The sequence below is a fragment of the Polypterus senegalus genome, chromosome 8 (assembly GCF_016835505.1).
Source record: "Polypterus senegalus isolate Bchr_013 chromosome 8, ASM1683550v1, whole genome shotgun sequence".
NCBI lineage: Eukaryota > Metazoa > Chordata > Cladistia > Polypteriformes > Polypteridae > Polypterus > Polypterus senegalus.
The window spans coordinates 46,040,001-46,065,844 of record NC_053161.1 but is presented as its reverse complement, the minus strand read 5'-3'; the positions used below and the strand labels follow the sequence as shown (position 1 = coordinate 46,065,844).

General features: G+C 36.6%; 1 long non-coding RNA gene across 1 annotated transcript; it reads left to right on the top strand.

The window, feature by feature from the left end:
* Positions 1-1,103: 1,103 nt before the first annotated feature.
* Positions 1,104-7,878, top strand: LOC120533599. The gene is made up of 3 exons (XR_005634564.1): positions 1,104-1,217; positions 7,259-7,365; positions 7,772-7,878. It is a non-coding gene; the product is annotated as an uncharacterized LOC120533599 (long non-coding RNA).
* The last annotated feature ends 17,966 nt before the right edge of the window (positions 7,879-25,844 follow it).

The following is a 25,844-nucleotide window of genomic DNA, read 5'->3' as shown; positions in this document are numbered from 1 at the left end:
TGGTCTTTCTACCATCAGTCATCATGGTTATCAGGCTTCATGTGGAAGAATTAGATGATGATGGTTATGTGGACATCTGGCCTTCGAGCCATTAACAGTAGGGACTGCATGGTGCTTTGATCAGGTGGTGGTGGCACAGATTGTCACCACAGAAACCTGGTAAAAGAACAGCAGAGAAAGTAGGGGTTAGCAAGGATTGTGGAATCATGATAAAAACGATAATTAAATGCATATACAGAATATTAGGGTTACAATGAAATGAAGCTATAAGAAATCGATGTTAAAATAATGGATTTTAAGCACTTTTTTAAAGTGAAGAACATCTTGTCACTCATTAAATGACCTTTAATGCTGAGTCTGTCTTGTGCCATTTTCTAATAGGATTCCATTTAATCTCTAGGGAATGCCCTCTTCTTTGGCATGAATCCAACATTTGACCTGAGTCCAACAGAGGATGTGTGTGGTATGACTGTGAGATTCTAGAAGGGCAATTGTAATCTATCCTGGTCATAGACCCTCCACAGAGATCTACCACCTGGACAAAGCAGTTACAGAGTACTCATCCTTCATTTTAATAATTTCATGCAATGACACATTGCCAGTGGCAGTTTTATTTCTAATCACTGGTAACGTACTCATTACCAACATTGGACACATTGCTTCATTATGGACCGATAGATAGCTGTTTTCTGTGATTTTAAAATAATTTATCACTCGCTATTTACTTATTATGCACATTAGTTTCACATGCAAATCACAGCACTGTTTGGGAAGAACTATTTTTGTTATACTTTCATCATAAGGTTATTTTTGAAACTGCTAGACAGTATTTCTACAAATGGATGATCCAACAAGAATATTCACAGCTCTGATTTTTTTTATCTTTTACATTTCCTAATGTGTATATCGGTTATATTCAGTAGAAGGCAGTCATCCTTCTTACTTTTATCATTAATATGTATTTTGCAGACACCATATTGAGAGTCTGTCACTTTGCAAAATGTGCAGACTTTCCTTTCTCACACGAGACATTTTTTATTACATTTCAGTTTGCTCAAGTGTACTTCTTGTCCTGTTTCACATTCTGCTGTCGTCTCTAAATTCAGAAGTTTTTCTCCCAAAGTCACAGTGACCTGATCATTCCTGTAGTTAAAAAAGAACAAGTAGTTGAAAATGGAGGCACATAGAAAAAACATTTATCTTTTTCTTTTCAAAAGGTATGTAGTAAATGAGTTTTTTGATAACTTAATACTATATTAACCAAAGCAAATAACTGTATGTACGAAGTGTTTGATATTTTAAAATTGCACATTGAAAAAGTATGCTTAAAGTGTGATGTGCTCATGAACTCCTGCATTTCACATCTACAGCTAATCTTCCTTAGAGAAATTTTGTTAAAGATTAATACTGTTGTTACTTTTTGTTTTTTTACTGACCCATTTTAAAAAAGAAAACAGAATATTTGAACAAACATAATTTTGTTATTATCAAAAATAGAACTATCAGTATGAAAAAGGGAAAATTGTAAAATATAATGAATTTGTAGATAAAAATTTTATATTATCTACCAAGTTGTTATTGGCTTAAATGATAACCAGTGGAACTTATCTGGAGATCGCATAAATTCACATAAATGTCTTCACAGTGTATAAAGTAGCTATTCACAAATGTGATGAGAATACCTCATTGTTTGTTTATTTTTCTTTGATTTATTTAAGTGCAGAATGATGGCAAGGCATAACCTTTTCATGTTTCTTCACATCCCATTTAATTAAGTATTACACTGTATTAATGTTATTTAGCTGTGGACACCACTTAAACTAGTCGTTGTGAACAGAGAAGAGAAGCAGTATCCTTTCCTAGCGAAATCTGCAATAAAATTATTTTTACCATTTTATTGTCAAAGGTTAGAACACAGAAGATATGTTTTGTGGAAATAAGAACTTACCAATCAAATCCATCTGTCAAAGGGGAAGGGGTAAAGTTTCTGCCCCACTACCTCTATTGTATGATGCTTCCAGAGAAATTGTTTATTATAAAAATGTTAAATTCATCTCTACCTAACAAAACAAGAGTTTGGTCTTAATAATAGGATGTCGCAATTGTGACAAATAACTTTAACTTCAAAAGTACTGAATGTATTCTATATTGTTCAGTATTTTTATTTTAAGACATATGTTGTGTTGATTTTAATGATTTCAATGCAATGCATAAATTACAAATTAGTAAAACACACTACAACATTTTTAACTTGGAGAAAATAGGTATCCATCCATCCAGTATCCAGGCCACTATATCCTAACTACAGGGTCACGGGGGTCTGCTGGAGCCAGTCCCAGCCAACACAGGGAGCAAGGCAGGAAACAAACCCCGGGCAGGGCGCCAGCCCACCGCAGGGCACATGCACATCCACAAACGCCAAGCACACACTAGGAACAATTTAGGATCACCAATGCACCTAACCTGCATGTCTTTGGACTGTGGGAGGAAACCGGAGCACCCAGAAGAAACCCACACAGACATGGGGAGAACATGCAAACTCCACACAGGGAGGACCCAGGAAGCGAACCCAGGTCTCCTTACTGCGTGGCAGCAGCGCTACAACTAGGTATCATTATTATTATTATTGATTGGCAGACGCCTTTATCCAAGATATCAGATAACGTGAAAATGTGATGAGTACAGTTTAAGTCAATGTCAAATATGCTACATGAATTTCTAATAGATTTTGCCAATTTGAAAAAGCTGTCTGTAATATCTTCCTGTCATGTATTTCCTGGTGGTCTATCAGGCAGATGGGTAGATTTGGCAAAAGTGAAACACTACTTCTTAAAAGTACGTTCAGATTCATTTCAAATGACCATTTTAATGGTTTTATGTTTTGTGTAAATTCAATTTGGATTTATCTAGGTACATTTGTGCATTTAGAAAAAGCACTGTTATCAGTAATATTGAAAATGTTATTGAATATATTGCTGTTCAACACTGAACAGAGAGAAAAATAGTATATTCATACTTTCGTTTATCTAGAGTGCATAATTGGTTGGGTTGGGATGATCCAACTCCACTGTGCTGCCATGGTTTGAGTAAATATATTAGAAGAAAAGTGAAAAATTATTCAGAGATCTGTCTTCAGTAGTGAAGTCTTAAACAGATTCATTAATCCATTCTCCTATAAAATGATTGCATTTAGATTATCTGTATTTATATTTTTTGTTTTGAAAGGCCTGAGAATGCAGCAGTGATTAGACACCTGGCATTAGTTTTATTTCAGTTATTGTTTAATGTGTAGTTTGTTCAGCTGTGCATTAATGTCTCATCAAGTCCTGTCTTTTGAAATTTGTTTTGATTATATAATTACACAGGGTTAAAAAAATGATGAACTAAAGAATGCAGAACCACATAGAATTCATAACAGCTTAGCTGCAAATGGCCAGGCATATGCAGATATAGCATCCCGTGATGACGCTGGTGTTTTCACTTACAAGCATAGCAAACCTATATCTCTGTATATATCTGTCTGTATGTCTGTCCGCTTTTCATGAGAGAACTACTTAACAGATTTAGATTGGGTTTTTTTTATCATTTGCTTGAACATTCCAGATGATTTTGTGACTTTTCTCATCACTCTAAGAATCATAGTTTGCTTGCAGGAGCGATATATTCTATGGGGAGCTGGACAGTGCCCTCCTCACTTTCCTTATTTCACTATTACGTGGGCTCAGATGGACGGCTAGTGATATACTGTATACAGGTATAGTGCATAATTTCAGATTTTCAAATAAGTACTGTACATATGTGTAACAGTTTGCAGTTTTGATCTGCATGGAAAAGACTGGAGTCCAGTCAAAGATAATACACATTCTTCATAAGTCTCTGTAAAACATCAACTAATATTAAAACTATGTATAACACCCATGTAGAGTAGTGGCACAAAGTGCCACATTTGAGTACAGAGAAGAGAAACAAAATACGTAAGGGTTAGTAAGACCTTATAAATATATTACTTATATTTTAGTACTAATGACTAACCACAGAGACGCAGTATGCACAGCTAATCAGCAGCTCTACTTAGGATATGCTAAACTAAAGTAGAGAGCCTTCAACCTGGATTTAAAAGCTGAGACTGAAGGCGCACCACTTATGGTGGTAGGCAGGCCATTCCACAGCTTTGGGATATACAGTACAGGCCAAAAGTTTGGAGACACCTCCTCATTCAATGTGTTTTCTTTATTTTCATGACTAAAGGCATCAAAACTATGAATGAAAACATGTGGAGTTATGTACTTAACAAAAAAGGTGAAATAACTGAAAACATGTTTTATATTCTAGTTTCTTCAGAATAGCCACCCTTTGCTCTGATGCTTTGCACACTCTTGGCATTCTCTCGATGAGCTTCAACAGGTAGTCACCTGAAATGGTTTTCACTTCACAGGTGTGCCTTATCAGGGTTATTTAGTGGAATTTCTTGCTTTATCAATGGGGTTGGGACCAGCAGTTGTGTTGTGCAGAAGTCAGGTTAGTTGGACGATCATTTATTTTTCAACAGGACAATGACCCCCAAACACACCTCCAGGCTGTGTAAGGGCTATTTGACCAAGAAGGAGAGTGATTGAGTGCTGTAAATGGTCATGAAAATAAAGAAAACACATTGAATGAGGAGGTGTGTCCAAACTTTTGGCCTGTACTGTATACATACATAAAAATCTGAACAAATCTACAATAACACCATCAGAAAAGGGATGTCCTATTTTACTTAAAGTTAAAAAAAAAAAGAATTTACTTTACAAGTTACTCTATGAATTTGCTTTTGCAAACATTCTTTAGAGTCTTTCAGGTATATATTAACTTTGCCATCAGTTGGTTGACCATGCTGAACCAGTGTCATCCTTTTGGATATTTCTGTATCTTTCAGTAATTACATGATGTTAAATATTTTTGTCTGTGCTCTTCAGATGGGTTGGGAGAACCTGATTGGATATGAACAAAAATGTAGTACTGAATGTTAATAAAAAATTATAAAAATGGGAGCAACCCATATTTAGAAATGTATGTAGAGTATCAATGAATACTTGAATTGTGTAATTTTCAAGACGGTTGAAGCCTTTCTCCTCAGGAACGAACCAACAGATCTACAGATTTTTTTGTTGTGAAAGAAAACAAATTCTACTCCTTCTGGTGCATATATTGGTGAGCATTGAGCACTCCTTCACTGATCAAAATATCACTTTTAAATATTGTTCATCAAGCCTCCAGTTTCACTTCACAGCAGTAGATCGGCATGGCATATTCAGTCTCATTTATATTAGGGACCACTTTCAGAGGAGTAACACGGTACTATAAATATTTGGCTGTGCTCTATGGTTTGGTGAAAGTACCTAGTGTATTTCAAATATTTCGCATTAACATTTTCTGAGATACACTGTGTTGTTTACCCACATTTTATTTTTCTCTGTAAAAATGAACGCTATCATAGTAATTCAATTTAAAGCTATTTACACAGAATTTACTCAAAATAAAAAGTGTCATTTTGTTCTGCATAATCGTCACATTTTCAACTTAAATTAAAACTGCTTGAGTATTGATTATACAGTACATTGAAATTTTGTTAACCATTCCAGATATCGCTTTGTTTGCACTGCTACATTTTATAATGGCGGTGTGTCACAAAACCAAAGAAATACAAAATGGCAGCATGGTGACATCAATAGACTATGATAAAACTAAACAAAAAGCAAAATAGCAACACCAATACTGCAAATAATGAAAGGGAATTATTCAGGAGGTCTGGTGTTATGTTAGTAACCAGTGAGTTCAAAGTTCTACTCACTGTGTGATGTGATATTTTTATTAAGTACTAGCTTGGTTAGTTAAAGTGAAACTTTAACAGACATAAACTCTTCCAATCCTACACAATAATAATAAGTTACAATAATGACTTATTGTAAACAATTGTCATTGTATTATTGGGATTTATCACATTAATTCTGGGTTAGCCTACTCTCACATCTAAACTTTAACACACACACACACTTATATACACAGATCCTATTCACTTCAACACTGAATGATGCTTGCAAAGCCCATCACTCCACAGTAATCCACATATGGACTCAATAGCTTTAGTGTGAACAACAAATGTGTGTCCCAGGATATAACCTAGATCAGTGCTTCCCAAACTCAGTCCTGAGGACCCACTGTGGCTCAAAAAGTATCTCTTAACTTTGCGGATACTCTAACACCTCTTCAAAGACAGGAGCTAGAAACTGCCATCCTGTCCGTCCCTGAAGTGGTCAGTGAGGCGCCGGGCAGGACTGCCTTGATTCAGCATGACATTGTGACGGAGCCCGGGGTAGTTGTCAGGGAGTGACTCTATCGTCTCCCGGAGTCAAAACGTGCAGAAGTAGAGTTGGAGATTAGACGAATGCTGGACTTAGATGTTATTGAGGAGAGCCACAGCCCCTGGTCCAGTCCAATTGTGTTCCTCTCCAAGCCCGATGGGTCCTGGAGATTCTGTAACAATTTCTGGCAACTCAATCTGGTCTCCAAATGTGATGCATATCCCATGCCTCAAGTGGACGAACTGCTCGAGAGGCTGGGTAATGTACAGTTCCTGAGTACCCTGGACATGACCAAAGGGTACTGGCAAATTCCTTTAGCAGAATCTGCCAAAGAAAAAACTGCATTTAGCACCCCTAGTGGACAATGGCAATACACAGTCCTCCAATTTGAATTGCACGGAGTGCCAGCGACATTCCAGCATCTGGTAGACAGAGTGTTAAGGCCCCACAGCTCCTATTTGTGCCATTTACCTGGATGAAGTGGTCATCTTTTCTGACACCTGGGACAAACATGTATTGCAGGTTTATACGGTTTTATTGATGCTAGCTTGTGCCCGGCTGCGGATCAACCTGAGGAAATGCTTTTTTGGTTGAAGGAAGCCAGGTATTTGGGCTACCTAGTGGGCGGGGGAACCGTAAAACCACAGTGTTCCAAAGTTACTGCCATAATTGACTGGCCCGTCCAATAACCAAGCGGCATGTACAAGCCTTTCTTGGATTAGCGAGCTACTACTGCCGGTTCGTACTTCACTTCTCAGAGAAAGCCTTGCCCCTTGACTAATTTAACAAAGAAGAAGGCTCCCTTTGATGTGGTATGGAATGAAAAAACAGAGCAAGCATTTAGTGACTTGAAAAACACTCTTACGTCAGCACCTATATTGAGAATCCCTGATTTCTCTCATTCTTTTATTCTTCAGACCCATGCTTCAGGCACAGGTCTAGGTGCTGTGCTGAGCCAAACTATTGATGGTGCTGAACACCCGATAATGTACCTGAGCTGGAAACTGTTGGACTGGAAAACCAGGTATGCGCCGGTAAAATGAGATTCCCTTGCAATTAAATGGGCAGTGACCAGCTACAGTACTACCAAATAGGCCGTGAGTTTACTCAGGTTACCGATCATGCTGCGTTGCAGGGAATGGCGGTGCACCGGGAGTCAAATCCGCGGATAACTAGGTGGTTTTTGGACATGCAGCCGTATAGGTTCAATGTCATTTACCACATGGGCTCTCTCCAAGCTAACGCTGATGCCCTTTCCCATGCTTTCGACCTCTCGGTTCGGGTTGCCCGACCCGATGGGTGTGGGCTGGTGGGTGGTTGTGTCACACACACATGCTTGGGGAGCAGCTGTCGGGCTCAACAACGCGGGAAAACAAAAAGAAAGTGGTTTTGTACAAGGAACTAACATCTCTCTTTGTCTCGTTCAACAGATAATGAGAAGAATAAAAGGTACAATAAGAAGACTGGCAGACGATTCCATTCACCCGTTAAACCCTCCACTTCCGACCTTACCTCACGACTGCACTCCCGACTTTTCCATTCCACATCATGTCTGCTCGACCTTCTTCCCAGCATTCCTCTGTGCTCAATTTCCTGTCATTTTTCCTATACTGTATAAACGTCATTCATGCATTGCAATTTTGTCCGTTGTATGATTCTTTGTCATAGTGAATGCATAAGCCAGGGAAGGCTATTCTGAACTTTACAATATATGGGGCTCAAACCCCAGACCTTTATGAGTGTGTTGTCCACTTCTTTTCACAATACATATATATACATACATGCATACATATATATATATATTTTTACCAGACAGAGTTTTCTAATTTCTATATTGTTCCTAAAACACAGAACCTGGGAAATAGCAGTTCACTTAATTAGGCCAGTATGCCAATTAAAAACAGAAGCTGGTTGGAACAAAATCCTGCATCCACAGTGGGTCCTCAGGACCAAGTTTGGGAAGCATTGGACTAGATGCTTCAGTTGTGGTCAATGCCACTTACCAACAATGATGCATTACTCTCACCATACTGCTTTTTGTTAGAAGTGTCCCTTTCCATAATCGATTAACCTTAATCTACATGAGGACATCAATTCCCAGGCCATAAAAGTACTGTATAATAGAGAAAATGCAAATTTATTCAAATTGCTAATTCCATAAAGAAAAGCAATCCACAGTATGAAACCTGTTTTTTCTTCCTGGTAATGTTACACAAAGCTTCAGTGGTGCCCCAAAGCAGTCCCAGTTTGACTTATCTCTCCTCCTTTTCTTCTCTTGTTGATCATCACATTTGTTTGATCTTTTATAGCTATTTTTGGGTATGGTCCATGTTTCTAAGACATCTTTGCCATCATCTGGAGTTCATAAAATTACTATCCTGTTTCCAAAATAAGCTTGCACACAATGCTTGTGTTAACTTAGAAACAGTTTCTGCTTACACCTTTGATTTAAACTGCTTTTTATCTCTTATTAGCAGAAACATGCACAGCAAAGCAATACCTTATACAGCATTCCTATAACTCTACACTTAATATTTTTATGCTTTCTACTTAAAGTAATTATGAAAATATTCAGGTAATTATTGTCTAAATACAAATGCATTAGCAGACAAGGTACATATTTAAGTAGCCAAGTAACATAAGCCGTTTTAGTATGCAAAAACAAATAATTGTCTTTTTTCCTGCCCTGTGCCCAATGCTTGCTGGCATAGACTCCAGTGACCTTGCGTTGGAGAAGTGGGTTTAGAAAATGGATGGATTGATGGACTTTGGAACTGTAATGTGTCACCATTAACCATCCTAATACCTCTGAATAGGCAAAATGTGTAATAAAAAAAGAAAATTTAAACAACAGAGTTGAAAAGCAAAGTCTTTTGTGTTTGTGTTTTTATATAAATAACCACAGAATATCTACATGTAAAGCATCTTCATGCAAATAATGCTCTTTATCTTGCAAATTCCTTTTTGTTTTTTTTTTTGCTCTTAGTAATGTGTTGAAAAAAATCTATGGCGTAAAGAACTAAATATTCATAATCGATCACTTCATGGTGAGACCGCCATTCAGCTGCAGCCATATGCCTCCTCATAAAGGAATGTTTGGAATTGTCAGTTAACCTAACCTGCATGTCTTTGGGAAAGTGTAAACACCACCAGGACAATGAACAGGCACAAGATTCAAACCCAAGATCCTGGATTTGTGAAGCAACAGTGCTAACCACTGCACTATCATGCGACCCAAGCATGAAACAATGAATCAAAAGTCAAAATTTGCTTTAAATATATAGATTAGCTAGACTGAATTAGCAGTAAGTATGTGTGTCAGTCATTGTCAAGATATAGGAGATACTTAATTGTGCTCAAGGTTAGGAGCGGGTGCCCAGCATGACAAGAGCTGGTGTTTTACAAAATCATGCACCACATTCTACTATCTAGTACTTATATGAAAATGTCAAGTACCTCATTGGTGGTATTTGGAACAGGGACTGCTTTTCTGGTTACAAACATTGTGCAGTTCTAGACTTCAGAATTTGAAATACAAATTACATTTTGATGATTTTAGTTTGTTTAGAAACACTATTGGCTTAAAATTAGAACTACTGTATGTAATAAGAAAGTTGCCGACTTGCAACATATGTGAAAGGGTTGAGTCAAAATGCTTTATCGCCATATTGCAAGGAGCAGAGGAACATATGGTGAAGATACTAAAACAGCAAAGCAAGGGATTAGGAAAAGATTTATTCAGTATTGTTAGCAGAATTTACCCTTCCTCCAATTCAACCCTTATCCCCTGGAGGTAAATGATGCTCATTCATTGTACTTGCCAGATATAACAAAAAATAGTATTTAAAGTTAAATAATAATTATCAGAATTACCAGCATTGCTGTCTTTGTTTACAACATTTCTTTATTGTTCAGTTTGAGAAATACATCACACTCAATGGTAAAAGCAGGGGCTTCATCTGCAAATACTGTACATGCTGTCATTGAGCCTTTTGTCCTAGTGCCAAGTAAAAGGTCTTCAAAAAAACTGCATTCAAACAAGCTGCACTCAGCATCTGTCACATGAGCTGTACTTCTTCATATCTCTGCAGGGAGAGGAACACCGGGTACTTACTGATTATGGATTAGGAGCTGAATGGATTAAATGAAATGCAGATCGGCATTCTTACAGTGAGATGAAGGAAAGAAGCATGATTTGCCCCTTCTATTTTTGGCTCAAAACCATTATAGAAGTGACCATGTTTGGTAAGTGCTGATGACATTTATGAGTCATTAAACAGCCCTTACATTTTAATGCCCATTTGTTACCCAATAAAGTAACATCAACACTTCACTGAAGATTTACCAAAAAAAGTCAGGCTGGATTGATGCTTTCATTAAAGATGTAGGGAGAACAGTTGTAAATGACTGTGTCCTATCCCAGTGTATTGTGATCCATGAAAGGCAGCTTTTTTTCAGCTTCAGCTACAGCACTTGCATTTGTATTATCCATATTTTCAATCTGTTACACTACTACATGTCTTAGGAAATAAGCCTACCCTGCGACTATTAAGTACAGGCAGAATCCAACCCTATATGGGACAGCAATCCATCTCAAGTTCATATTTACATAAAAAATACACACATGTACATTCACACCAGACAGATTTATAGTTACTAGTTGACCCAATATAATTAGCTTTTGGGAGAATACTGGGCTACTTGGAGAAATCCCATTCTGATACAGAGAAAATCTGTACACACCATGCAGGCTTAGATTACTGCTTTAGTGTATGTCACTGTGCTACTGTATGTGGTGTGATTATTTATAAGGAAAAAAAAACAGTATGGAATATACTGTAAATATACTGTGTTCATTTTTTTACAGTGTCAAGTTGGTCACATTCTTATTCACAAATTGTATTACATAACTTATATCGTAGAGGTTGTCATTGTCAATACTGAGGCCATGTTTTCTGAGTTCTCTTATAACTCATTCCCCTAATATCACTACTTTCTGCTTTCTGGGGGCTGGTTTTCAGGTGACTCATTTAGGCTCCTGATCCCTGCCTTCTATCCAAAAGTTATCAGAGTCCCAATCCAGCTCTACAAGATCCTGTATATAGTTGGACACTTCAAACTATGGGGCTGATGCCCTTGGACAGTGTGCAAGTCTTACATTGCCCTTATATCCAGTTGTGACCCACCTATCTCTGTGTTTATGGTCTGGGGTCTCTTCCTTCTTCATTTTAAGGCTGCACACTATCTCTCTAAAGGGCAAGATATACCAATTCTCTGCAACAACAATGGCAGCTGTTAAAAAAACTTTCATGCTGTGTGTGTAGCTATTAATATAGGTGTCAGTTGTTAGAGGATACATCCTGCCTAATGTTCAACTTTAGCAAACAGGTTGTCTTCACACTGTTTTTTGCTTTTTTTGTCTGATGATCTTGCCAGATCTGTTTATGTGTATTTGTTTATTTAGTTTTTACTGCATACTCACATCCAGGGTCAGATGTTACATGCTAAACACACAAATATCAGGCAATGTTCCATTTTTATCATATTACTTCTTACAAACATATTTAAAAGGTCAGTAACTAAGACCAGCCTCTAATGTGTTGACTAACAGGAAATTGTTATTGAAACAGACCATGTATGCAAATCATATTAGTCCTATCTACTGTACATCAAACCTATATGACGAGCAAAAGGCTAATTACCTAACACTTCCTTCTCAAATACAGGGATCAACCAGAAAAAAAAATATTTTCTGTAATTCTAAAAGAAATTTTAATTATCCAGTTACAACTTACGACTTATGTCCTGTAGAATGTTGGTTCCTGCTTTGCCATTGATGCTATTAGGATAAGCTATGGTGCCATAAAGCCAACGAGCCAAATGTATGAGCTTAGAAAACGAATAAATGGATGAATTATAAGTAAAATTTTAATGAAAATGAGCATTATTTTAGGAAGATTAGTATTTTTATATTTGATCATTCAGATATTAACAATTAAATCTGAGTTACAGCATGCATTATGACAGTGTAAACAAATTATGCTACATATCAGATTTAATAAAAATATTGTGATTTTTATATTGAAGTACTAAAGGTACTTTTAAATTAAATTAATGGAAATACTTTGCTTTCCTGTAATTTCAATTACTATAACATTTTAGTGTGTAAGCACATTACTGGTATTTAACTGTACTAGAATTTAATCCCTGTGCACCCGCTTGACCTTTTACAATAACCATTCTGTTGTGTTCTACCTTTACTGCCTTTGGCTCAGAAGTCTTTGTGTGCCACCTACTGGTTTAGCTGGAAAAGTAAATGAAGCATTCATTAAGGAATTTGAATATTAATGATCTTAATAGCATTAAAAGATATGACAAGCATTAGATTAATCTCTTGTTCATCCTTATAGAACTCACATGATTTACCCCTTTTTTCAAAAGGCAAAGAACACAGATGGTTTATTTGTCATTAAGCTTAATGTGCTTTTCAGCATATTTGCACTTAAAGATGTGCTACTTCAATAAAGGGTCTGTAAGTTTGAATTATTTTGTAAGTTAACCATGGCAAAATATTTAGTAATAAAATCAAACAATATGATTTAATTGTAAAATTAGAATTATTCTTTGCCTTTCATTGATTTCGGTGGTTTGGGGAAGATTAATGAAGATAAGGAATTTAGTGCATATTTGTTGGTTTAACACATGCACTGGCATGAGAAATGTCATTTTGGGACAAAAGACATTTCTAACAATTGGAAGAAATTTCTTTCCTCACACTCCAAGACTTATTTGTACTGAAAAGATTAATATTGGCAAAAGTAGTATTCCAATACTCTAATAACTTGGTAAAGATTTCTGTGAGATTAGTATTCTGTGTAAAACAAATAATAGATGTGTTTGAGTTATGATAAATAAGAAATAAACAAGGGAGTAGAATGGTGGCCCACCTATTAGCACTACCTCCTCACAGCTCAAGAGTCCTGGGTTCAAAACATGAACTGTATTGTTTATGTGGAATGAGAAATTTCTACCCTTTTATGTAATTTGTTTCTTGTGGATATGCAACGACATCCCACACACATGGATGGTTTTTTTTTTAATTTAGAAATTTGGCAACTATAATATGAATAGATTTGTGCACTCATGGTGGACCGATGCTTTGTTCTGGATTGTTCCTGCAGTCCACCCAATATGGTCAGAACAGGTCCAGGCTGCATATAATCCTGTATTGGCATTAGTAAGTTATGAAAGCAAATTATTGGATATTGATGAAGAGAAAAGCAATGATATGTTATTACCTAGCTTGCCTATAATATTGAGAAAGTGTTGTAAAAATATGGGTGCTGTAAAGGTTCAGAAATCATTGATATTGCAGCACTATGTGACTCTAACCAGTGTTGCCCCAATGAACTTTTATATATTTTGCTCTTTTATTAGTTCACTGCACTGAAAATGACTGTTTACTGTGCCACACTTGGATGTTGACAGTGTGGCTGCAGCAGGTTTGCCTTTTTATAAGCCCACCCTGTCGCTGGCAACTCAAACCACAATTTCTTCTGTCTTTGGAGCTGCTGCTATTCTCATTTATCACAACCCTTGCTGCTGTTAGAGTCATTCTTGTTTGACTATTTAAATCATACAACTGCAAGCAGTTTATTTTTTCCTGATGTTTAGGGATCCCTGGCAAAAAACACAAGATCTTCTTCGGATGGAGTTTCATTTTAAAATAGGCACATAGCCTTTGACATAGTCTGTGTCTTGATTCTACTATGCTATGGGGGTACATATTGATTGTGCTCTCCTAATATATTTTTTCAAGGTTATGTATTTAATAAAATGAGCATACTAAAAAGATACATTAAATTCAGTGAAAGGTATACACACATGGCGCTGCATAAATTCTAGTTAACCTATGTGGCTATAAAAACAATTAGTTGCTAACTAAAGAAAATTCTTAAGAAACCCAAACTGGTGAAGGAATGACCACAATATTGTATCAGTTCCAAGAACAAACCATTTTTTAATTGGCGCAATTGCTGCCAGTTTTAGTCACTTGGGGCATTATAGTTAAGATCCTATCAAAATCCTTACTGTTTTCAAAGAATAATGTAGTGCTTGCATACTCCTAGTAATTTTTGGATATGTTCTGGCTGTCGATAATATACATGAAGGGATAAATTTTTGTAAAAAAAAATCACAGGAAAGGTATAGTAGTTCCATGTTTCTGTGAAGTATAGTGTGATAATAATACGCCAAAGACATCAGAAAGGTTTGGGGCAGCCACCCATATATTGTTTTACTTACCTGCAAAAGTGTTTGTTGTATCAGAATGTGCATCTCTCAGAGTCCAAACTAGAACTGGCTATAGTAGCCCAAGATGGACGCTTTAAAGGCCTGGAGAGGAACTGATGACATCAAAATGGTGGAATCAGAAGTTATGTCTGCACAGGGGCCGGCTTCAGAAGTGACGTCTGCAAAGGGGCCGGCTTCAGAAGTGACGTCAGCAAAGGGGCCGGATTCGGAAGTGACGTCTTCTGAGGCGCCGGAACCTTGCAGGATTTCCCGGGAAAGGTCTGTAGGGAACTGAGAAAAAGACGGTCAGCGCAGATGTTGGTCAGATGTTGGTCAGATGTTTCATTACACTTACTCAGGCCCTTTAGCTGCCTCCTACTCGCACGTGTGTGACAATAGATAGATATTACGAACAAAATAATGCCAAAACATATAACTTAAAACTTCTCTAAGATTAGAATTAACTTGTTTCACCTTCTGATTAATCAAATAAAAACAGAGAAATTGCCAAGAGAATTTTTCAAATTCCGCGAGACAAGACTATTGCCAAGAGATTTTTTTAACAGCCCACAAGATTTTTTTTAATGGCCAATAAACACGTTCCTCTCACCTCTCATTCATGTGAATGCTTTTGTCAGACAAGATTCCTGTGCTTTCAGCTCTTATACATTTTTACGTTGCAGAAGATGAAAACATCAACTTACAATATCCCGTAGAATATCTACAACTGTTAACACTGTCTGGACTTCCACTGTTGAAAGACTGTTGAAAGAAGGATGTATCGTAATGATATAGCATAATTCATGTACGAGTGATAGGCTATGCAATAGGACAAGATTAGTTGTATTCAAAATTGGTCGAACAACTCTGACATGTAAAATTTTAACAGGCGACAAGAATGGTAATGTAGTACATCTTCCATGGATAACATTAGACACCAAAGGAGATCTTGATATGCCATTCATATTAAAACATTTACAGTTTCCTGTTAGAATAGCTTTTGCTATGACAATTAACAAATCACAGGGACAAACATTTGAAAAACTCAAGTTTATTTATTAGAGAGAAAGAAACGATATTCACTCACGGGCAGTTTTACATTGCGTTGTCACGATGTAATTCCAAACACGGAATCAAAATTGACAAAACTTTAATACCAAATATTGTTTTTACTGAAGTTTTACAGTAAAAGTGTTAATTTAAAAAGTATTTTTGTGTTAATTTCAAAGCCAAACAGAACGAAAATGTATAATGCAATGAATACCTCTAACGCAACATGGAACATAATTTTCTTTGAATTTATTACGTTTTACTATTTTTTACTATGGTTAATTACTTGCTCTGCGGTGGGCTGGTGCCCTGCCTGGGGTTTATTCCTGCCTTACGCCCTGTGCTGGTTGGGATTAGCTCCAGCAAACCCTCGTGACCCTGTATTAGGATATAGTGGGTTGGACATTACATAATTACTTGCTGTAATGTAAAATACAGTAATCCCTCCTCGATCGCGGGGGTTGCGTTCCAGACCCCCCGCGATAGGTGAAAATCCGCGAAGTAGAAACCATATGTTTGTATGCTTATTTTTATATATTTTAAGCCCTTATAAACTCTCCCACACTGTTAACATTATTAGAGCCCTCTAGACATAAAATAACACCCTTTAGTCAAAAGTTTAAACTGTGCTCCATGACAAGACTGAGATGGCATTTCTTTCTTACAATTAAAAGAATGCAAACATATCTTCTCTTCAAAGGAGCGCCGTCAGGAGCAGAGAATGTCAGAGACAGCGCTCGCTAAGAAAAGCAAACAATCAAAAAATCAATACGTGCTTTTAAGTATGCAGAAGCACCGCGATAAAGCGGCATTTTGTAGAGGAGCGTCCGTATCTTCTAGGCAAACAGCCTCTGTGCAAACAGCCCCTCTGCTCACACCCCCTCTGTCAGGCAGAGAGAGTGAGAGAGATAGAGAGAAGCAAACAATCAAGCACCGCACGGGAAGCATATCTTATATCATTGAGGAGTTTTAGTGAATATGTAATACATGCTCTGATTGGGTAGCTTCTAAGCCATCCGCCAATAGCGTCCCTTGTATGAAATCAACTGGGCAAACAAACTGAGGAAGCATGTACCATAAATTAAAATACCCATTGTCCACAGAAAGCCGCAAACCAGCGAAAAATCTGTGATATATATTTAGATGTGCCTACATTTAAAATCCGCGATAGAGTGAAGCCGCGAAAGTCGAGGGATTACTGTAGTTAGTTCTATTATGCATATGTAACAGCCCGTTTCCACATACCCGAGCTGCAGAGCCACAAAGTGGTTAGTGTGTAGCACCTGCCCAGGGGTTAGCAAGCAAAGCAAGCAGGGAGCAGAGCCCCCTAGTTTATAAAAAAAAAAATCACAAGAAAGGTGTGACAGTTGTTTGTGCATTTATACCATTAGAGCATTCTTACAACACTTTTCTCTTTCATCTCCATTATGCGTCTGTATTGTGCATCTTCTTTTGTCACAATAAAATCATATTTATTTATCACTGGAGCAGAAAACTTCTTTATACTATGTCTAGGGGATACACATGAAGCCTAGGAATACTGCAAAGGGCAATGGGTATCAAGCAGTACACATACATCCCAGAAAACATTTTACATCTGAAAGGTTTAGTGCATTACCTTTTGGTCTGGTCAAAACTTGTCAATGATCCATCCTTTGATGTCTTTAATGAAGTATGTGCCCTGTTATTTAAAGTAAATTCGGACACATTCACTTAACTTTTTTTAAAGTAGTGATGTTTTCATGTCAGGTCAGAGTAATGGGAAGAATGACCAAATCAAAACAATGTTAAATAAATTAAAATGATCTATTTTTCACTCATGAAATGGGAGATAATTCCCAAAGGAAAATTTCTTATAAATGCCTTCCAAGTGCAGTCTACTAGTAGAGAACTTCTGAGATAGTTTTGTTACCTGTTTTGTTAAGATATGATATTATTCTGACCTCATGTGTTCCACATTCCACAGTAGCACATGGATGCTGTATTATAGATACTGGGCTGATGACCTGCACATTACAGACTTGGCATTTACTAGTAACTCCTTAAGCATCAATAGTATTTTCTTTTGCCTGACCTAGAGAGAGGAAAAAATCCCACTCCAGAGATTTAATCTCACCTGAGCTTTGAGTACTTTCACTGAAATTAGACACGGCCAACAGTGTGGGTCATTTAAGGACTAGGAGAAAGAATCCAGCATGCCACTTGTATTATAAATAAAATCCTATAACATTACCTTATATATAGTTGTTATTCTGATTGATTGAATGATAAATGTTGATATTATATTTTCTGATGTTTTATACAACTTTTCATGTATGAAACATACATTGTTAAGACGATTTGTGTGCATACCTGTATACTGTATTTTAGATGGGTGAGCAGTTGTAAATACTGAAAAGTAGTTGAACACATAATAACAAAGCTAATTTCTTTTCAAGCATAAGCTATAAAGGTATGACACTTTAATAACAAGATAAATGTGAGGTTTCTCAGTTTGTAGTTTACTGTTCTTTAGGGATGAACAAAATGTTCCCAGGAACATGGATCAATGTGTTCCTTTTACAGCTCTCCCAATGTGAACAGCAAGTGCTGATTTAAATTGTAAGTATTCCTTAGCCATGCTTTGATAATAAGGTGAAGGGGGTCACCTTGGAGCTGCACTCTTTTGAAACCTTTTTTTTTTCTTAGGCAGTGCATCTAAGTAGAAGTACTAAAATGTTTCTTGAAAGTATTAAGTTTCCACAAAATATGAAGTAAGACATTCAAAGTTTTGACATATATTATGTATTTAAATCATTTTAAATTGTTTTGACAGTGAACATCAACAATCCAGCTTTCCTTTTAAGTCAGCATTTCTTCCCTTTGATTTATGAACATTTTATATCTATGTCCTTATGATGATTCTGCTTTTCTGTTTATCAGCCTTTATTTTCAATATACCTATATACACTAACAAATTAGTTCTCAGATTTTCATCCCGCGTTCTAAAGACTTGATTATTGCTTAATCAGCCCTGTGGGCTACCGCCAGTTCAGGTGGGTTTCTGCCTTCTGCCTGATCCTGCCAGGGTAGGTTGGATTAGATGGATTTTGTTAAGTGATGAGTACTCTCATTTATTTTTTTCTTCTACGGACTTACAGTATTCATTTTATTGAGATTTATAGGGTATTTAAAGGATATTACTGCAGATTGCAATTTGGTCTTATTTGATTTAAATTATATTTTTGCACACTGTACAACACTTTTTGATAGTGCACTATGTGGAGGGCACAATATCAAATACAATCCTATAGTTATTATAAAACTCTAAATATAGCTCTGAAGAATATAACTGCAGTCAGTGTCTTATTCTATCTAGCTGATATGTTGTTTTAAAGCACCATACATTTAAAAGCTAGCCCACCTTTGACAAAAAGACATACAGCTACTGAAATGAGAGAAAAGGTGAAGTGACAGAGAATAAAAAAAAAAATCAAAGAGAATGTTAACTGTTAAAATAAAAAACAAAAAGGGATCAGAGAGGATGCGAGTACAATTTGCAGGTGATTAGTTAAGGTAAAATGTCAGGGAAACAATTTATTGGTATGAAGTCCATATACTGTAGGTCAAAGGTGAAGTAGCAAAGTGCCAAAATGGGACCAGCTGCTTGTTGTAGTATTATCACCCTATAAACTTCAGTAAATATGGCTTGCTGACAGAGAACACTCTTTCCTGTAATGCACAACAGAAAATTAATTGGCTTCCTTAAGGATGAAAATCTGCTGGTAATAGAAAAGCGTATACAGTAATCCCTCCTCGATCGCGGCGGTTGCGTTCCAGACCCCCCCGCGATAGGTGAAAATCCGCGAAGTAGAAACCATATGTTTGTATGGTTATTTTTATATATTTTAAGCCCTTATAAACTCCCACAGTGTTAACATTATTAGAACCCTCTAGACATGAAATAACACCCTTTAGTCAAAAGTTTAAACTGTGCTCCATGACAAGACAGAGATGACAGTTCTTTCTCACAATTAAAAGAATGCAAACATATCTTCTCTTCAAAGGAGCGCCGTCAGGAGCAGAGAATGTCAGAGAGATGGAGCGCTCGCTAAAAAAAGCAAACAATCAAAAAATCAATACGTGCTTTTAAGTATGCCAAAGCACCACGATAAAGCGGCATTTTGTAGAGGAGCGTCCGTATCCTCTAGGCAAACAGCCTCTGAGCAAACAGCCCCTCTGCTCACACCCCCTCCGTCAGGCGCAGAGAATGTCACAGAGGGTGAGAGATAGAGAAAAGCAAACAATCAAGCACCGCGCGGGAAGCATATCTTATATCATTGAGGAGTTTTAGTTAATATGTAATACATGCTCTGATTGGGTAGCTTCTAAGCCATCCGCCAATAGAGTCCCTTGTATGAAATCAACTGGGCAATCAAACTGAGGAAGCATGTAACCTAAATTAAAAGACCCATTGTCCGCAGAAATCCGCGAACCAGCGAACAATCCGTGGTATACAGTATATTTAGATATGCTTACATTTAAAATCCGTGATAGAGTGAAGCCGTGAAAGTCGAAGTGCGATATAGCGAGGGATTACTGTATATCAAATTTTGTGGTTTTATTATGTATTTATTATCATCAACATCATCAAATATTATTGGTGTAGCATCTTTTTTATAATAGATCAAATTAATGTTCTCTTAAATTCTTTTAAAACATTCATTACCAATCCTACTAATTTATCAGAATCAGTATTAGGCTATGTGGCTATCAGTTGCTTTTCTAACCAAATTTTGTTGACATTTGTTGTTTAATTCAAAAATGCTGAAAACGACAGTGGACTTCATTCTTCAAAAGGATATTGGAGTTTAAGTTATACAAATATTAATAAATAAATGGTTATCAAACTATGCCTGTCTTCAAAGAAGTCAAAGCTTAATAATGGATTAAAATTCTTTCATGAGAAATGTTCAATTAGAAAAAGTCAGTCACTTGTCATAATGGTGGCTCGCTTGATCTTCTCTAATGTTAATTGTTTGCTGTTTATTATGGATCAAAGTAAATGTTGATGTTGTGGTGTGATGTAGGCATGTAAAAATAAGTAAATGACACATAAAGTTTGAGATTCTAGTCCTGAAAACCCCCCTATAGTTGCAGTTGTAAGACCGTTGTTGTCTAGAAAATAATACAAGTACAAACTTGTTTTAGACACAAGAATCTTCCTCTTTATGTGTTGACCAATAGCACTTCCTGCTTGAGAGGAATTACCAAGGTGCCATTTTGTATTGTGGTTTTGTGATAGCACCATTTTTGACTAGCTCTGCATGGCCACAGTCATTAAATTTTTACTACAGTTTTGATTTTCAAAGCTTAGCTCTATTGCATTTTTTGTATTTTGAGTTTAGCCTGTTTTTTTACGATGTATTCCTGGTTGTTTTTGTAAACTTTGTTAATCATTATTGATAACTACTCTGTTCTTAGTGATCATAACAGAAATAATTGTTGAAGATAAGTGGGAAAGCCATCCCATCTAATAGCTGAGTCCAAATGGTTGCATTTGGTTCATCCTCTTTACATTCAATGGGTTTAATACTATTTTTGATTAAGTGTGTTCCCTGCTGAAATGAAGCATTGGAGGTGTTTCTCACCTGAACAATATGCTATACTGTATACGGTTTCATGTGTCCCTCTAATCTGACATGGACTTGATGAGAAAAGTAGAATTACTAAAAGAAAACCTCTTATTAATAAAAAACTGACCCCATTAGGAAAAAGAGTTAAGTAGTGAAAAAAAAAATCAATCTGAAATAGTATCTGTGTTGGTATAAAGGCCTAATTTTAACCTCTCACTTCTCAGTTTGAAACTCTTTGTTCTTCAGCATATTTTTCTTGTTCTTTGGCTTGCATATGACCCTTCATTCCTACTAAAGACCTTTTGTACTGTACCTCCTGAATCTGAGCCTTTTTTTTATGGGCGTGAAAGGTTAGGATCAGGACGGGACACTGCTAGGACTATTTCAAAATTGGATTACTGCAGCCCTATCAGGCCAGTTATTGAATCTGGCTTCCCTAACCTGATAACTCTGTTTATCATGGACTTTTCTCCTCTCTGTGCTGGAGGACCACCCTTTGGGTTTGGTCTTCACCCTGAGGAAATTAGTCCTATGTAATCTATGTAAAGCAGACACACTAAACACATAGGTGCAAATAACAAGTTCCTTTCCTAACTCCTTAATTCTTTTCAAAAAAGACTTAAACTCAAGTAAAAAATAATTAATAGTTTGATCAGTTTATCTAAGAACAACTATAGTTTGATACTTGTAAAACTAATTACTTCGTAGTATTTATAATGCTAAATTTGAAAGGATAGCCCCACCTGTGGAATGACTCAGATGGAAGGGCAGTTAATACAAAATCCTACATTTTGTAACATTTATACTAAAATATGAAAGAGTTTCTGTTTTAACAATGTGTTTACTACAGATTACTGTAGAAACGAAACATACATGAAATGCATGTGTTCCAAATATCTGTTATTTCCATAACATTCTGCGACAGTGGGGGATGGAATAGCAGGCTGCTTGCTGCTTGTCTTAATCGGCACATTTACAGGACAAAAGACGCTGATGAAGAGGTGCGAACAGATTTAAGGTGGGCTAGATTTATGAGTTTTCTCATAGGCTCTGGTAATTCTAGTGTTAAATTGTTACAGAAGGGTCTGAGCAGGATGCAGGCATGGAGAGAATTAAGGAATGTAAAATACAATGTAAATAAATGTAAGATATTACACATAAGAATTAAAACATACTAGAGTTGAATAAACAATGAAAGTTTTGAAACTGGAAAGTGCACCTTACAAGAAGGAGCTTAAGGTGTGCAACAGTATGTGGTCGTCATTGTCACATTTTTCGTTTCAAAATTCTCCACGCATTCTCTACTGGGGTCAGATCAATACTGCAGGCAGGCCTGTACCCTCTTATTACACAGCCATGCCTTTGGAATTTGTGCAGATTGTAGTTTTGCATTGTTTTGTTGAACAATGCATGGATCTCTGGAAAAATATGTAATTTTGAACGCAGTATATATTTCTCTAAAATCTCAATGTACATTTTGGCATTAAAGCTGCCATCACAGTATAAATTACATTTGCCCAGGGCACTGACACAATCCCATACCATGACAGACCCTGGCTTTTGGACTTGTTTCTAATAACAGTTTGGATGGTCCTTTTCATCTTTGGTTCTAGAGCACACGGCATTCATTTCTTCCAAAAAGATCTGAAATACTAATTCGTCTGACCACAATACACATTTCAAATATGAGATGCTCCTTCCCAGATGCCTCCAAGGCCAGATAACTCAACACCACTTCTAGACATGGTTAACATAAGGCTTCTTTTCTGAACAGTAAAGTTTTAAGTGGCATTTGATAATGTAGCTCTGTATTATATTGCTTGACAGAGGTTTGCCAAAGTAATCCCTTGCCCATGTGGTTATATCACCCATTAATGAGTGATGGTTCTTGATGCAGTGCCTGTCTGTGGGATCGGAGCTCATGTATGTTCAGCTTAGGCTTGCACCCCTGCCTTTTATGCACTGAAATTCCTCTGGATTCCTTGAATCATTTCATGATATTATGAAATCACATTTGAAGTGAACTTGACCAGACACAACATGAAATAACTTAGGTTCATACTGTCGGCAATGAAATAAAAGTCAAAGTAAATTCAACAATTACCATGTTTTCTTATTTGTACTTTCCATACCATCGCACCTTTTTTCTGATTCGGGGTTGTATATCTGTGGAATCATAACTCTATGACAACTACATGTTAAATAACATGATAAATATTTTGATACAAAAAATATGATTTTGACAAGTTTTTCCCCAATTATGAATAAATATACATTTTGGCAGATATTGGAGCTGTTTTAATGAAGCCAAGCTTAATGTTTTTGAACATAAAATACTGTTGCAAAATGTTTAAATAAATATTTGGAAACTACATTCTCATATCATTCCCATGAAGATTAAAATAACCCAGTGAGCTCTTTAAGGTTAGTAATTATGTATTAATTAATTTGTTTTTAGAAATGGCAGTGGTATAAACATGTGTTATGATTGTCCTTTTCTTATGTAAATGTTTTCCTCATATTTTTTTTTTATTCTAGAAATAGCTATATAACAATATAGCAATATTACATGATTAGATCTATAGAATATATGATGTAAGTACAGTTAGGCTGTTTCTGACTTCCAGACATGGCAATGTTACTGAAGATTACTGATCACATCAAAATATATTTTGAAAAAAGAGCTGAAGATATAAAAAAGTGGACTTATTTTTGCACAAAACAGTCTTTATGGCAATGTCATGTTTAATATTGGTTGCTAAAACAGAAAATATGTAGTATTTCTAATCATTTGCTCACCATGTTTAATTTCTTATAAAAAAAAGTTATTAATGTGATGAGGTTTTTGTTTTGAAAATGAGCTGCATTAAATGTGTTCCACTTTATCCATTGATGTGAAAAATTGGCACCAACTGTTTATAGCAACACCAAACCCCCCTGGGTTTACAGAGAGTCACTGTGGTTTGATGAATGAAGGGGAGGTTTGATGAAAAAGCTAGCAGTCTTTTACACTATAGTAATCTGACCAAGCATAAGGCATGTGGATTCAGGTCATGTAAGAAAATGAAGTTAAATAGCAGCATGTAGTGTATAACTGAAAGGTGACTGGAGGTTGAACAGATGCGGCCCTTTGTTAATCTCTGACCTTGCTTCTTACAGGGGTCATTGTTCATTTTATTAGAGTAAGGTCAGAGGTGTGCATTTGCATAAAATATTGGTTATTGGTTTACTTTGAGTAGAGATTATAAACTAGAGAACTCTGGAAGCGCTGAAATGTCTTCCTCCACACCTTATTCTTCTCCTTCCATTATTACGTAATTATATCATGTTTCTGAGTATGTTTAAATGATATATTTTGTAAACATGATGATTCATCAATGATTAGCTGTGCACTTTTATTTACAATACTTATTTTAAAAATTGGACACTGTAGTGTTGGATCTGCAGTAAATTTTTAAATTCGGCATCAATACCACTTTTCAGACCTCACTACTAGTGCTGAAGCAAATAACAAATAATAAGTAATCCCGACACAAAAAAACACTCATCTCAGTCTAGCATCCAGGATGCACTGCACAATTGTGTGCCTCCTGTGGTGTGCTGCACCATCACGCCACACTCCACATCAATGCTCCAGTGTGTCAAAGTATAGTGAAATCTGCTGAATGGTGAAATACAGGCCAGGGACAGGTCCTGTGAAATCTCCAGTACATCAATGCATGTTTTTCCCCTCTGGGAGCCTTCACCGAATCAAAGCTTTCCAATTCTGGCATCTCTAAATCCTCCTGCATCGAGCTCCAGGGTGGAAGCTTGGGGCTGCTTTCACCCATGGAGTCCACCACGTGTCTAAGGGTGGTGGTGGCTAAAGGGGTGTTGAATGAATGGAAAAATAATGGTTTCCCACTGGTACTGAAAATACAGCAAAGCAGATACTGTACCATTTTAAAAATTTCATTTTTCCATTCTTTTTCAGCATGGGTATGAAATGGAAATGTATAAGACGAACACAGTTTATCTAAAATACCATAGAATTTTGATTATCTCTATATATAATCTTTATTTGGATCTTGATCTTTGTTTGTCTGTGAATGAATTTGAAGAAGCACTAGATGGCAGTAGAGAGACAGCTAAAACATAGGCATTGCATTAAGAATCTCCTCCAGGCTTATGCTACTGAAGACTGTAGTACTCCAGTCACACCTCAAAACACAGACATTCAAACTAAACAAATTGTTGTGCTTTAAATTAACTAAAGAGATCTTCATTTAGATCTTGATCTTTGTTTGTCCGCGAATTCCACGCATGCGTAGACCACCTTCCATTTTAGTATGTTGTTGTTACTCACGTATGTCAACAATGTGCCGGAATAACGAAAGGGGTGGTGGACACTGTTACGCTGGTTAGCTCCTGAGGCCTGGTTAGAGAATGAGATTGCCAAAGATAAAAGGTACGTGCCTACGTAACATATGAATGAAACAAAGACAGTGGGTAAAATGAATGACAACGTAACAGCACATTCCGGAAATTATTATTGTTACGTTGTAGC